Consider the following 17,188-nt stretch of genomic DNA (forward strand, 5'->3'; position numbering starts at 1 on the left):
TACCGATGTTGAAATTTTTTTTGTGGTCACGTGCGAGACACGTGACAGAGATAACGAAGCCGTAACGGAAATTGAGTTTAGACCTTTCATTAATAGCAAATTACAAGTTTGAGTACTATATTGGTAGAGTTGAGGTACTACATTGACCTTACCATAATAGTTTGGATACCGATGACGAATTTTTTTAAATAATTTAAATCAAGTTATCTGACATGTGCATGCCCTCACGACGATGCATGCATATACGGACATGTGGGAGATATTTAACGTAATTTAATATTTAAAGTGTTGCCCAATTAACATAATTTAATATCAATTACGTACTTGAATCACAGTGGTCAAGTTACCAATCACCATTGCTACATATTCCAATTGTTGGTCTGAGCTGCATTTGGGTATTTACTGTAGAAGCTATAACAATCAAGACCTCCACAACTAATCAAGTAGACAGCTAGCGTTGCTCGTAATAAGTTCGGCTTCTAAATGACCCTGATCTTGTTGCAGGACTTGCAGCAACTTTGCCACGTTTTTGAAATAATTCACTTGCATCGGAAAGACTTACCTGGCCACAAAATCATGGAGTAAATTCATTCAGAAAAAAAAAAAGATCTAGAGAGTCAATTAGTAAATAATACTAATCACAGATTCTGGAATTGTTGTTGTAAGGAAAGGAAAAAGAGCACAACACCCTAACTACAAATGGTCAATACATGTGCGTAGATTCCCCATAATATATACAAAACTGCTCCCCTTGATTATTAACTCAATCTTGGAGCTCTGATAAACGACGCAAGCCAATACGCTTCACATGCTTCACAAATGTAGATTTAGGTAGACTTAGTGAACAAATCTGCCATATTATCCTCAGAACGAATTTGATTAACTTGGATATTCAACATCTCTTGATGTTGCTGATTATAAAAAAAAACTTTGGCAAAATATGCTTTGTGTTATCACCCTTAATGTAATCTAACTTCATCTGCTCAATGCAAGTCGCATTATCTTCGTATATACAAGTTTGTTGAACTGTAGTAGAAATTAATCCACTAGCATCTCGAATATGAGTAATGATTGCTCAAAGACAAATGCACTCTTTAATAGCTTCATGTAATGCAATAATCTCATAATGATTCGAGGAAGTAGCAACAAAGGTTTGCTTGGTTAATTTTCAAGAAATCACCGTATTTCCCATGGTAAAAACATAACCATTTTAGAAACGTCATTCTTGTGGATCTAAAATGTATTCAACATCAACAAATCCTACCAACTCATCACTAGAAGTTGTAGGAAATGAGGAATCGGCGTTCAAGTGCTGAGACCTAACACTGGCAGTGACAATGACGGTGGCGGCGACAAAGCCGTGTCCAACTCTCTAGGAGGTTGTGGCGGCGACACGGTCACACACCAATCTGACATCGCCATCAATTCATGTCGGTATAGCACTTCTCTTGTCGGAATAATGATAATACAACCCCATATCAATGGAACCCTTCAAATACTTGAAGATGTTCTTAATACCGTTCCAATGACGAATGGTTGGTGTTGAACTAAACATGGCCAATAAATTCATTGAGAATGTAATGTCTGGACGAGTACATTGAGCTAGATACAACAAAGCTCATATAGTACTCAAATATGGATATTCAGGACCAATAATCTCTTCATCATCCTCTTTCGGACGAAATTGATCTTTCTGGGTATCCAGACTTCTTATGACCATGGGAGTAATAGCAGGGTGCACAACTTTGTCCATACAGAAGCGCATGCGCATCTTTTGGACATATGTAGCCTGGTGTACAAGGATTCCACCGACTCTATGCTAAGTTTCCAAACCTAAGCAAAACCGAGTCTTTCCCATGTCTTTCATCTCAAATTATGCCTTCAAGTAGCTTATTATCTCACCAATCCCATTTAGAGATCCAATTATATTCCAGTCATTAACATAGATAGCTACTATAGCAAAACCAGATTTATTGTGTTTGATAAACATACAAGGGCACGGTTCATCGTTCTTATATCCCTTCCCAATTATGTACTTGCTCAAACGTGTATACCACATTCTATCGGATTGTTTCAATCCATAAAGTGAGCGTTGTAACATAATAGCATAGGCTTTACGTGGTTTACTTGACTTGGGTACTTGAAGTCCATCAGGAACCATCATGTATATTCTTATATCTAGATCCCCATAAAGATACACGGTCACCATATCTAACAGCTACATGTCTAGCTTTTCAGAAACCACTAGACTTATCAAATATCAGAAGGTAATGATATCCCCATAATCAGAGAATACGTCTCCTTATAGTCAACACCAGGACGCTGAGAGAATCATTGAGAAATGAGTCGTGCTTTATACTGCAGGACTTTGCCTTTCTCATTCAGCTTTCGAACAAAGACTCATTTATGTCCAACATGCTTAACATTCGGCAGTATTTCAACAATCGGTCCGAAAACTTACCGTTTATTCAGTGAGTCTAGTTCCATTTGGATTACTTCCTTCCATTTTGGCCAATCTGCTCTTCGTTGACATTCTTCAACTGAGCGCGGTTCCATGTTGTCATCGTCAATGATTTCCTGAGCAATTAAATAAGCAAACACATCATCAATGTACATGAAAGTCATATCTATGACGTCTTGAGCATTTAACTTGCTTAATGAGATTTATTTGCGCTCTGATATCAACAATGAATCTGAAGCGTCCTCCAAATCATCAAGTGTTGATTCATGGACATAACTATAATCAGAGCCAATGTCGAAGCTCAGTTTATTCGAGACTATGATGAGTGGATCAGTTTATGCCTTGACTTTAGCTCTTTTTATTGGCTTTAAGTCTGTCGATCCTTTTGGTCTCCCCCTCTTCTTGAGAGGATCCGAAACTATGGCCGTACCTCCACCTAGGGTAGGCACAACCGAGCCTTGCCCTGGTACTGCTACATCTTGCCCGGAGTTTGAAACTTCCAACCTCGCAGGACAGTTTGCAGCATGTATACTTGATCTCGTCACTTTTGCTATATCCGTAAAGGCGTTAGGCATCGAATCTACCACCTTATGTAGTTGCAAAATATGTTGTACTTCAATCTCAGGACGAGATGTGCGGGGATCATAATGAGACATACTGGGGGCACACCACGTTAGTTCTCAACGTTTCTGTTGAACAAATATGTTTTTATCTCCCCCTAAAAGTGGGAAGTGTCTCTCATCGAAGTGACAATATGGAAATCTAGTAGTAAATAGATCTCTTGTCTAAAGGTCAATTTAGCGGATAATTGTTGGAAAGTTATATCCAAAATAAATTGCAAATCGTCTTTGTGGACCCATTTTCTTACGTCGTGGATGCGTAATAGGCATATAAACCGCGCAATCAAATATGCGCAAATGTGAAATGTCAAGCGCATATCTAGTTACCAACTGGTACGCACAATAGGTTGCTTGAAGATATGTCTGAAATGAATAAGTACAGTTGCATGCAAGATTGCTTATCCCCAAGTAGTTATGGGTAAATTACTTTGCACAACCAGAGCCCTAGCTATAAGTTGTAACCACTTAATTATTGCTTCTACTAATCCATTCTGCGAATAAACATGGGGTACGAGATATTCAACATCTATCTCAATTGACATGTAATAATCATCAAATGTCTTCGAAGTGAATTCTCCTGCATTATCCAGTCTAATAGACTTAATCGGATGGTCATGGTGGTGAGCCATGAGCTTAATTATTTCAGCAAGGAGCTTCAGAAATGCAGCATTATGTGTGGACAATAGATTGACATGTGACCAGCGCGTCGATGCATCCACCAGGACTATAAAGTATCTAAATGTTCTGCACTTTGGTGTTATTGGTCCACATATATCACCTTAGATCATTTGTAAGAATGGTATGTTCTGTGTATTATCAACTGCAAATGAAGGCTTAGCTTGCATCTTTGCGTACGCACAAGCTCTACAAAATAATTTATGGACATTAGAGATCACAGTAAAGGCATCGCATAACTCCATGGGATGCGTCACGGCCTCAAGGGACCGTGGGATAGCCTTGGCAGGCTGTGAGGCCGAGCCATGGCCGAACACTGGTGCCACGCCCTTGCCACCATCAACTATTGCGTGGGGGATTCCCACATGCTCTATGGCTTTGAAAAATGGTTGACCGTGTGAATTTTGAAGTATACGAATCATCATAATACGTCCAGAATGACCTAGACGATCATGATATAGCTTGTAAGAATCAAAATAGCAGAAAGACTAGAGTAACTGCATTAGATTCAATGACACGTAGTGTGGTAAAGTACAACCCACTACTAACACATTGTGTTGCCAGTTGACATCTATAATTACATTATAAAAAGTAATTAGTCTTTGAAAAAGACAGGCGAACATTCTCTAATTAAAGAGAAAAATTTGAAAACTATGGGTCAAAACAAGTTGTGATCCCTTAAGCGTAAATAACGACATCATAGATATTTAGAAAAATTACATGAGAAGCTCAATTAGGTGGATCTAATCGAAATCAGGAGTGAACTGAGCCTCATGTCCGGCTTTCTCATTCTCCTTAGTCTGAAAGTCATCTACTTTAAGCGCGATGGTAGCATTAGCATCAGACATCTCCACATCTTCAACATAGTTAGCTTCTTTTGACAAGTATTGCTTACATCTCTTGTGAGCTTAAACAATCTGCTTAGGAGCACGACATTGCTTATAAAAGTGTTTATTTGAACTACACTTGTAGCATAGAAGGTTTGGAGTTTGAACCTTGGCTGAGTTGTCGGGTTTGGAGGGTCGGGAAGCACCACAGCCTCTTGGGTTAGAGGGGCCGGCGACAACACTGTCTCTAGTGCAAGTCATGTTACGACGAGGCCCTCTATTTTCTCCTTTCTGGTACGGTGCAATCGATCCATTGATTTCTCTTTTCGACTTTTTTCCTTACTTGCCTGATTAGTTTATGGAACTCTTTTCATCCCTGCAAGTCTTAGATTGTTGTTGTTGAGAATGATCTCATGGTGAAATTCCCTCTTCTTGAGAAGGTTCATTAGATCCGGAAAACTCTTGACTCTAGGCCTCATAATCAAGGCAATATTGGTAAGCTATTTCACTTGCAGATTCTGGAAAAGTCTCTAGGGTCTTCTCGATCATGTCATCATCAGTTTTCTCCTTGCCACACACATTTAAGTCTACCTAGATATTTAAATTGTCTATGGTAATCATGAACCTTGGCAAAATCCAGTAGACAAACATATCTCCATTATGCCAAAAGAGTTGGCAATCGTGCATCATGCATATTATCAAACCGTTCCTTGAGAGCTTCCCAAAGAACACTATGATCCGTATACTTTAGGCACTGTTTATTGAGCACCTTGTCCATATGGCGCCCGAGAAACATTATGGCATGTGCTTTTACCTCATCGGACGCTTGGTCCTCTTTCGCTTTTGGAGGTTTGATGGCAATGGTAAACTTATTTCTGATAAACATGATTTCCACGTCAGACACCCATCGATGATACTCAAGTGCCATGAGAATCTACAATGTTGAACTATGTGTGTGTATTTTCATGCATCTACAAGAAAAATATTGAAGATGTTAGTTTCGAATTAACGAAACAAGTTTGATTAAAGAAAACTATTTCAGAACAATTATATGGGTGAAATCGATGTGAAGTTATGGCTATGATTACCGCGATCGAAATTTTCTTTTTATTGTTCTTCCTCTTTTTATTTTCATATGTAGCTATACGCCTATACACAACGATTACGGATGGTAATAGCGGCGGCTAGGGGAATTATATTCTTGTATACCACCCGAGAAGCAGAAAAATCGAGTTGACAAGAAAATGGAGTTTGAAAGTCCCCGATGTAAGACAAAAATCCCATCAAAATAAATTTCATTGAAAAATGAACTTTAATTTATAAATTTACCTTGAATTGCAAAAGTCTTGAAAATTTCTTCTTCTTCTTCTCTTCCTCTTGTACGGCAGCAACCTTGAAGCTTTGTCTTCAAATATTTGGTGTGGCGGTGGAGGAGGCTGGACCACTGAGAAGTGGCGGCCGGATGAGGGGGGGGGGGGGGCGATGGTCGGAAAAGGAGGCCAGCTGCCTTAGGAGAAGGTGCAGCCGGTTGGAAAAAAAATCTAGCGTTTAGGTTTTTTTTTTCGGGTTCTAGACTTAGGAACTCAAGGCTAGATCTATGTGCTTGATAACGTGAAACAATATAATGAATTCGAGAGAATAACGGTAATTTTATTGATAGATTTGGAGCCTTATATATAGATATTACATCAAAGATCCCGATGAATCTGGGATAAGATATTATTCTCCATTTAGCTAGGCTATACTAATTAGAACAAGATACACCAAGAATGCATATGAGATGATTCTCCTACAACATCATTGTGATTATTGTTAACGTTTACGATCTAGTATTATCGTGAATCAGTGGCAAATACATATAATTAATCTTGAATTATAATTAAATTTAATATCATGCAGTCAATAATTATGAATTGGAATTTTTAAATTTGGCCAACATAATGAGCCCAATGTGGGTTCATAACAATGGAGACGCGCTTGGAATGAGAACCGCTAAGATATTATGGAAATGTTTTGACGCTTCAATGAGGCGTTGAATTTTGCGACTCAATCATATGTGGCATGTCAAATCATTATACTACGTCACTAATTAAAATAATCACATTATATCATTCTTAATAGAAAAGACATTCTTATTTTTGTAATCAACGGCTCTGGATTATTATATATATATATATATATATGTTTGTCTTTTTTTTCTTTTTCATCATTGTCATACTTTTTCAATTTGTTTTTGATACAGCTTCATGATCATCATCATGCTTAGATTTATGCTCCGATACATAGTGAACATTTATTATTTTTTTGAGTACTTGTTCGGGTATTCGGTGGAGTTATTTCTATTTGTTTTTTTTGTAGTTCGATAGAGTTATAGTTTTAATTCGTAAAGGTAAATAAAATTTATAAATTGAAAAATCATGAATTAAATTTGAAATAATTCTTCACTTATTTAGTGTCACAAAAGTGAAACTTTTATGAACATTGTAACACATGATATTAATTAAGATTAGAGTAAACATAGAAGAAGAAAAATCTTTGTTACCTTACATGTCCTATAAAATTTGATAAATTTCTATAAACTCAGAATCACTTGTACGGTATTTTTTTATACAAATAAATATTGAAAGAATAATGATAAGATTGTATTTTCCTTTAAGAATATGGTGTGATTATTTCAATTGGTGATGTGACAAGATGAAGTGCTATGCCACATACGATTAAGACGTCAAATTCAGTGCCTCATTAAGGCGCCCTAGCAGTGCTCTATTATGTATGTTAAACATCTCTCTCTCTCCTTTTAATTAGGTACAAGTAGTTCGTCCTGATCGAGCTATTCTAGATCGATGGAATTATGCAAATATTAAACTTCGTCATAGAAATGTTTTACACAGGTACGTACCAATAAAATCCGGGACAATACATCCATCGCTAAATCTACAAGTAGGACGGTGGAAGAATGTCATTCCAAATGGTCAGGCTATTGCTTCTTCATTTTCTACGGTGACATTAGGCAGGTATTGGTTGTTTCCCGCCTCAAATGGTGAGTTCCCGAACACAAACAACGCCACTCATTATGATTGTGATCTATACTACTAGAAATAATGGAGTACTGATCACCATGATCATCTTGATGATAAAGAAGAAAGCTTATTGGGTTGAGTAAGCTCGCCAATACATAAACAATGTGGCTAAGACTTGCCATTGGGATCAAACACAGTATTCTACTTCCAAACATATTGTACATATATATAATGTACTAGTATATAATTAAGAAACTGAATTTCAACGTACGAAACCTAAGAGAGTGCTTCATATACTCGATCGCAGTTGGAACAGTTGGTTATGTGGTTCTCCTATATTGGTACGTAGTTTATGTGGTTCTCCTCTTGACAATGACATGCATATATATGCTTGAGATGATGACCTGCAAATTAATGGCTGATACAGTACATGGTAGACGTGGGTGGCGAACCACTGAACCGGGGATCAAAAGACCATATATATCATTCCAATTTCGAATATCATTGTTGACGTTCAAGTGATCATGATCTTAGGTTCTCTTAACATGGAAGATGTATTTGTGGCATGGGTTTATTACTGCAGAACATGTAAGTGAAACTATCAGCATTTTGATAAACCAAAATGGGAAATTAACAAAGAAAAAAGAGAGGGTTTTAACAGCTATAGGATATTGAAAAATTGAGATAGCTGTTGAGGTTAAAGATGGGCTGATAGATACAGAGACTTCCTGGGACTTCCGGCTGTTGTAAATGCACCTTCCTCCTGCTTGTGGGAGGGACTACACACAAAGTCCTATGACACTCGTTAAGTCTTGGGGATGTATGTTGTGTTGCTTCGATTCCTTTCTTCTAGCTAGCTATTGTTCCTGCATGTTTGTTTGCATTTTTTTTTCTGTTCTTTTCTTCAGGAATTTCTTGTGTTGCAAGACTTTGGGGCTTTTTTTTTCTATGGGATTAGCCATTCCTTGTGTACTGGCATTCATGCATCATCAATAAATTTCCGAGGAAGGACGACTTGGACGTGTTGGTCCTCTCCTCGTTTACCCAAAACACCTCTTTAGGGCAACTCCAACAATAAATCTTATTTGGGGGCTATTTTCATTTTAGAATCCCTTTACTACACTATTCATGAGTCTTATTAATCTCATCTCCAACAATAGGACACTATAAGTGTCAAAAATATATATTTTGTAGAGTTAGAAGAGAAATATCCAAATACAAAATTGTACTTAGTCTTTCTACACAGTAAAGGGATTTCGCCAATATTTCAGAAAAATTATTTCGGTAAATATCAATTTTTTATAATGGGTGTTTTATTCAATATAATAGATTATATATATTATTGTTTGAGTGTTATGTTCAAAATAATTGTTGTGGGACAAATCACTATTTGAGTCTTGGTCTTGAAAAATGCTTAGATATATGACTTGAAATAGAACTAAGTTTTATAATTATAAGACTCGCTCCCCCTATAGTGAGTTCTTGGAGATGAATAAATTGATTTTGAGACTGGTCTTGGTTTTTAAGGCCAATGTTGGAGTTGCCCTTATAGTGTTTTTAAACTTAAATTTAAGATTATTTTGCTTTAGTTAAATTTAGGATTACACAGGTTTGGTTCTGGTTTTGTCTTTCATTGCTCTCTTTTGATGTAAACAAGACATCGTGATGAGCTAAAATGACCATGAACCGAAGACATGTTTACGGTACTGCAGACAGCTAGACACTATTGAATTAGAGAAATTAATAATTTCTCATTGAGTTATTAGATATTCAATTTAGGGGGTCCTTTCAATATAGAGCATCTCTCTCACTATTCAAATTAAAACATTACAATTTATTTGATAACATGTAAGTTCAAGCTTAGTATCTACTACATAGAACCAGACTAGTCGAAAAAATGAAGAAGTAATGAGATATCAAACTAGCCGAAATAGTTGTTGGACATTGTAAGGGCCAGTGGTATTTGGTGTTCCATTTCATATTAGTTCTGCGTACTGGAAGTTTGCCTTCTCACTCGAATGACCACCATCAAACCACACATAATCATTTGGGTGTTCACATAATTCGTAGGGTTCTGTTCCATTATCTCCACCGCAATCAGTTCCCCTCAATGGTCCTATACCACAACAACCATCGGTCCCATTTTGAACCCTGATTTCAGTTAATGTAACATATATAACCCGAATTAGTATATATACAACCCTTTGGAGGCGTCACCCGGTGCTTTGCTAACAATAAATGATCTATACGACCCCGGTTGACACATCCCGCACGCAATGCGGTCAACACAAATGGTTACTAGCCGTCTCGATAGCAAGGATCCTTGAGAGAAAGCTTCGAAAACAGATATAGAATCGACAAGAGTTAGTATATATACAAGCTAAACTGGAATTTGTACGAGGTAAGAGATTTCTCTAACACTGTCATCAATTAGCCAAAATAGGTGAAAAATGCAAAGTACGACCATATGCTGCTGGGTTAAAGATTCGATCTTCCGTCGCATTAAAGTAGTTAAATATTGAATATTTGAATCCTGGTACTTGGCTCTCTCAAACTCTTTGAGGACATTAGCTAGAGTTATATTGTGTAGGCTCGCCAAATTCGTAAGTCCTTCAACGCACCCTTCAGTCAGTAACACCGTATGTTTGTCTCATTGCAGGTAGACACCCAAGAGATCCCACATTTTGAAATGCTATTTTCCTTCCTCCTAAGTTGTATATCTCCTATAAATGAGTAATATAAGACATAAGGACAGTGTCAAGATATGAGGCTTTGCAACCTTAGTATCTATATAATTAAGAGTTGAGCAACTCCTTCATGGTATCAGATCGAGCCAAATTATCCGATATATGTACGTGCATGCATCATGACCATATATCCATGCATGACTAAAATTAGCAGAGCCCAATTAACTAACATTAATATTTAAAAAATGACAATTTCATACTGATTTAACTCTCTAATTGCCCATTTAAATGACAGTTTAAAATGTGACCATTTCAATACAAGATAAACTAATATTTGCCCAATTAGTACAAAAACCATAGTTTTAACACTATTTTACCCTCATATATCTAAACACTCATTTATAGAGAAAGTTGACACTTTGCCGGAACATTGCCAGACTCCGGTTGTCGTCGCCGGACTCCGGCCACCAATCGCCTGACTCCGGTCACCGGAAAAAATTACTGACACCTAGTAATCCCCCAATAATAAATTACAGACACCTAGTAACCATCTAATAACAAATTACTGATACCCAGTAACCCCTCCCAATAACAAATTACTGACACCCAATAATCCTTAATAACAAATTACTGACACCCAGTAACCCCTAATAACAAATTACTGACACCCAGTAAACATGTTAATGATCCCAGTAAAATGATTACTACCCCTTAATAAGCTACAAGAACAAAACCATGAAGTGATAATTTGGAAGAAGGATTCAATTACATGAAATAAGCAACGTGAACAAAACGTTCCATTATTCATTTACTATAGAGACGAATCAAGTGACAAATCAAGATGAGGGTGTTGAAAGAAATTAAATTACCAGAAGGTCCAATGAATCAAGTTAACGTACTATTTTCCTTCTAGGCTTCATTCTGTACCTAAGAAAGGATAAACAATTCAAACATGTAAAGAGGAGCCATTGATAAACCAAAGATATTGGTGTCCAAAGAATGTTCAGATGTTGCAGAATCCGAGTTAATGACTTCTCTTGGTTCAGATACCGCGAGTGTTGTTAGAACCCCTCCCAAATGTGTTAGGAACAGCAAAGAGAAGCAATCATAAGTGATTGGGGTCTCCCTCGCTTGTGCATAACTCACAGTATTTTCATAAAGAAGCCCAACGTTGTTCATTATGATAGCAACAAAATTTGTTCATAGGGCTACCAGCGAGAGCGAGGTTATCTGCAATGACATTAATGCGATCAAAGAACTCAGAGATGGACATATTACCCCGCATGGTGTGCAAAAGCTCACTGCGGAGCTGAAAGATGAGATTTTGGGACTGAGAGGCAAATCGGCGAGCAAGTGTACGCCAAGTTGTAGCCGAACTAGTGGATTGAGAAACTGTGGCAAGAACTGCTGGACTGAGAGAGTTGTTAATCCTCTTCTAGGGTATTGTCTCAAGTATTATCAAATAAAGTTGTGCCTCTTGTCGCCAGTAGGTCTCTTTCATTTTGTAATTCTTGTCCTTTAGGCAAAATCACCAAACTTCCTTTTGTCCTTTCAAATTCAGTAGCAAGTAAACCATTGGAGTTGATTGCCTCTGATGTTTGGTCGTGTTTAACTTATTCTACTCAAGGTTATCGATATTATGTTTTGTTCATAGATGATTTCTCTTGTTACTCATGGATCTTTCCTCTCAAACACAAAAGTGAAACCCTCCCAACCTTCATAAAATTTCATCTCTATGTCGAAAAATAGTTCTCAACCCCCATCAAACAATTTCAAAGTGATGAAGGTGGTGAATATACCTCCAATGCCTTCAAAACCTACCTTGCCAAACACGGCATTCATCATAGGTTTACATGTCTTAAGCATCTTGAACAAAATGATTTGGCAGAACGAAAACATCGTCATATTGTGGACACTGCTCTTACTCTCCTCGTGCATGCTAATATACCCTCAACCTATTGGGTTGAAGCCTGCAATACAGCCACTTATATCATCAATCGTATCTCTACTCTTTTGCTTAACAACAACACTCCTTATGCCTATCTCTACAACAAAGATCCTAACTATACTTTTCTCCAAACTTTTGAATGTGCATGCTACCCTTATCTTCATACATATAGTAAGTCCAAACTTCAACCACAATCAAAACAATGGGTGTTCCTCGGTTATTCTCTTAATCACCAAGGTTATCGCTGCCTTGATCTTAAAAATCACAAAGTGTATCTTTCTCGGCATGTTATCTTTGATGAAACTAGGTTTCCATTTCACAAGGCCATTCCCACACTCCCCGCAGGTACAACTTCTTCTTCTTTATATTTTGTGTCATTACATGATTATGTTCCTTCTACATCTCTCACTGCATGCACCCATACTCCCTCTACTCCTGCTTCTTAGTTTTCTGTCACACAAACTACACATGCACACACAAAGTCTTCTTCACCTAATATGACTGTAGCATCCTCTAGTACTTTGTCACAACCTTTCTCTACCTTGGATAATGTGAGTGAACCTAGTCAGGTACGTTCTCATAACTCTTCTCATCCAATACAAACTCGTTCGAAAAGTGGCATTGTTAAACCTAACCCTAAATATGCTATGCTTGCATCACTTACTGATGATGTTCTTGAGCCCACATGTTACAACAAAGATGCTAAAGATCCTCAATGGTGTGCAACTATGAAAGATGAACTCACTGCCCTTGACAAAAATGAGACATGGGAATTGGTACCTCCGACCCCTTCAATGAATTTGTTGTCATGCAAGTGGATTTTTCGTGTCAAAAAGAAGGCTGATGGCAGTGTGGAATGTTATCAAGCTCGCCTTGTTGCTAATGGCTTTCATCAGCAAGAAGGGCTTGACTTTGCTGAAACTTTCAGTCCAATAGTCAAGCATTCTATGATTCGACTTGTCTTGGCTCTTGTTGTGTCCAACCAATGGCATGTTTGTCAACTTGATGTTCACAATGCCTTCCTTCACGGTCATCTTACTGAGGAAGTATACATAAAACAACCTCCTGGATTTGTCAACTCACAGTATCCTAATCATGTTTGCAAATTGAAGCATTCCATCTATGGACTTAAACAAGCTCCACGAACTTGGTTTTAGTGTTTTGCTAACTATTTGGAAAGCTTGGGGTTCAAGGAATCATTGTCTGATTACTCTATATTCACTTATGTTGATCAGGGTGTGTTTCTCATTCTACTTATCTATGTTGATGACATTCTCATTACTGGTAACAGTCTTTCCCATCTCAGCCAATTCATCTCTGATTTGGGAAAAGTTTTCTCTAGAAAGATCTTGGTCAGCTTTATTATTTCCTCGGCATTGAAGCCACTCATAATGGCTCCTCACTGTATCTTACTCAGAGGAAGTACATTTTGGACTTGCTTACCAAAACCAAAATGATTGATGCTAATCCATGCAACACTCCAGCTGCTTCTGGACAGAAACTTAATTTGTATTCTGGTGACAATTTTGCGGATCCAACTGAGTATCGTAGTGTCGTCGGTGCACTGCAATATCTCACCCACACTCGGCTGAACATCTCTTACTATGTCAATCAAGTGTGAAAATTCATGCATGCTCCTAGTATTACACATTGGATTGCTGTGAAAAGGATTTTGCGTTATCTCAAGTACACAGCTAATTATGGTCTCAAATATCAACCCGGTTCTATGTACATTAGTGCTTATTCTGATGCAGACTATGTTGGGGACCCTGATAACAGGAAATCAACTGGAGGTTACTATATGTATCTCGGTCACAATCTCATTACCTGGAGCTCTAAGACACATATAACTGTTTCCCGGTCAAGCACGGAAGCTGAATATCGTCAGCTTGTCTTTACTGCTGCTGAGCTCTCTTGACTTCGCTCTATGTTTAAAGATCTCAGTCTTTTCTTGCATTCTCCTATGATAGGTGTGACAACATGTCAACTATTGCCATTGCTTCTAATGTGGTGTTTCATGCTCGCACCAAACATATGGAAGTGGATTATCATTATGTACGTGAAAAAGTTGTTCGTAAGGAGCTGCAAGTGAAGTTTGTCCCTACTACGGATCAAGTTGCTGATATTTTTACTAAGGGTCTGTCTGCAACTCGTTTCCATTTTCTGATTAACAAGCTTCATGTTCTTTCCAAACCACTTAGGTTGCGGGGGAGTGATAAACCAAACATATTGGTGTCCAAAGAATGCTCAGATGTTGCAGAGTCCGAGTTAATGACTTCTCCTGGTTCAGATAGGACTAGTTGATTTCTCTGTAACTTGTTGTAGTTGTTCATTGTCTCTTAGTTGTATATTGATAGATCATGTTGTAGTTATCTTGTAACCTGATGCTTATCAGATTGTAATTGTACTCATATAAATATATGCATACACAAGACTAAGGGATTCAAGCCTTTCATTCACAAACTCTCTTTCTGTTCTTTCAGCCATCACTTCACCAACGAAAGGATTGGGGTATAAAGACTCAAAAGACTTTGGCACAAACAAATTCCATGATTTAATTATTGATTTCCTCCTCAACCTTCCTAATTAAGGTGTCAAGCCTTCAAAGCAAAACCACTCTGCATAGGCTTTATAATCCCTAATCCAAACTACCACACCGATTTCTCTTACCTCAACCTTCTTTTTCTTCCAATCTGCTGCATTCCCTCCCTTATCTCTCTTTCTCTCTCTTCACTCCCCAGATTTGAGACAACATTTAACTGAGATCTCGACCTTGACCTTGACATCGCCGTAGAAGATTGCAATTGCAAGGCTCCTTTTCTTTTGTGGCTAGGATGATGAGATGGTGATGATCTAGAACCGAAACAACCAATTGGCGATGGAGGATCCATAGTCGATCGAACAACGACGAGCCGCTGCTATTGCCTCAATGACACGTCAATTGATCATCATCGCCGATGCTTCCATTGACATCGTCAGAACCGATCGATACTAAACAAGTAGACAGCGCTGCTCAAAATACGTTTGGCTTCTAAATGACCCAGATCTTTCTGCAGCAACTCTGTTACATTTCTAAAATAATTCACTTGCACCGGGAGACTTATCTGACAAAAAATTTTAAAATCAAACACTGAGGATAAACCCTTTTAAGACTATGTTGGTTGTGGTAAGAACCCCCGCTCCCGCTGAAGCGAAATTGGATCCACCGGTAAAATCATGTGGACCGGGTTGTAGGTATGGTGAAAGCATTGTCAGCTTTGCAAACTTTGCTGTAAGAGATCGAGCATAGGATGAAATTTAAGAAGGAATGTAAGATTAAGTGCATGGTACATGGTTAATTTAACATTGAGCCATAATGGTGACAAGTGTGGCTCATCATTCACCATTATATTGATAATTTCACTAGTTAAACGGTGGTTAGGTGTTGGATTTAACATAAAAGATTGAGCGTAATATATCCACTGTATATACCATATCCAATGGAACCATGCTTTGAAATTAAAATGCAATAGTTACTTATTTGACTCACTTCTTTATCAATATCATGTTTTCTCATGATCCAGTATATATAAGTACAATCATTTATCTTCTACAATACAAATATTGCCCTAAATTAGTAGCAAAAGCCAACAAAATATCTTTGATTATACTTCCGCTAAATATGATACACTCGGTAATTATCTAATCAGATTTTTTTATCAATGTAATGAACTTAACTTAATTAGGTCATTTAGGTCGATGACAATTGGAGATGTGATTCGAGAGAAAGATTCTTAGATTCTTAGATTCTTAGATTCTCTCTCTCTCTCTCTCTCTCTCTCTCTCTCTCTCTCTCTCTCTCTCTCAGAAGTTGTACTGAGAATTGAGAGCAACTTTTCTCTTAAAATGGTACTGAGTAGTTCGTCGATCACGAGCGGTTACCAGAATCGTGCATTTAATTACCTGGATTTCATGATTGAACTTCATCAAAGGAAAAGTATACGCACGTACGTACCAATGAAATCCTGGACGATACGTCCATCGCTAAATCTTCCAGTAGGATGGTGGAAGAATGTCATTCCATATGGCCAGGCTATTGCTGCATCATCGTCTACTGTGATATTAGGTAGGTATTGAACGTTTCCCTCCTCAAATGGTGAGTCCCCAAACACGAACAACGCCACCTTATTATGATTGTGTTTTATACTACTAGAAGTACTGGAGTAGTACTGATCACCATGGTTTAAAAGAAAGCTTATTGGGTCGAATAAGCTGGCCAACACATAAACAATGTGGCTAGGACTTGCCATTGGGATGAAACACAATATTCATATTCCAAACAAACATAATATCGTTGGAGGATGAACGAAATGAGAATAATAACAACGTAATTGAACATAACGTAACTATTTATTGATTGATAATGAGGCCTAATATATGCATTACATAACCACAATCATGTATGATTCGGAGGCCTAATCTATTACAAAGATGCAAATATATCTCTAACATGAAACTTAATAAGACTAAGACACACACAATAGTAGAATAATAATTCTCCCGGAACACTTCCCCTTGTGTCGCATGCCTAGGTTGCATGGTGCACACATCGTTGCCTCGGTAAAAACCTTATCAAGTAAAATAAAAACCTCTTGGGTAAAAACAAAAGCTTGATCAAAGGGAAAAGAGCACAACACACCGTCTATATTTGATAGCATCATGCGAGGTAGACTCCCCATGAAGTCTACAAAACAATTTCCCCTGATTAGTGTCATAATCATGGAGTACAAAGAATAACGTATACACCGTTCATTACAGTCTTGGGCTAATGATTAATCATTAATCTAGTCATACATCTTTATATCATACATGCTATACATGGCCAAATTTAGATCTTAAGAAACAAGATTGCATAACAACTCAAAACAAGAGTGTGCAATGAAAATCAGATTCTCGAGTAGAATGACATTC

At 37.7% G+C, this 17,188-nt stretch overlaps 1 pseudogene; it reads right to left on the reverse strand.

Moving 5' to 3' along the window:
- Positions 1-9,519: 9,519 nt before the first annotated feature.
- On the reverse strand, positions 9,520-16,527 carry LOC126797186 (GDSL esterase/lipase 1-like; annotated as a pseudogene).
- Positions 16,528-17,188: the final 661 nt, after the last annotated feature.

The sequence above is a fragment of the Argentina anserina genome, chromosome 6 (assembly GCF_933775445.1).
Source record: "Argentina anserina chromosome 6, drPotAnse1.1, whole genome shotgun sequence".
Taxonomy (NCBI): domain Eukaryota; kingdom Viridiplantae; phylum Streptophyta; class Magnoliopsida; order Rosales; family Rosaceae; genus Argentina; species Argentina anserina.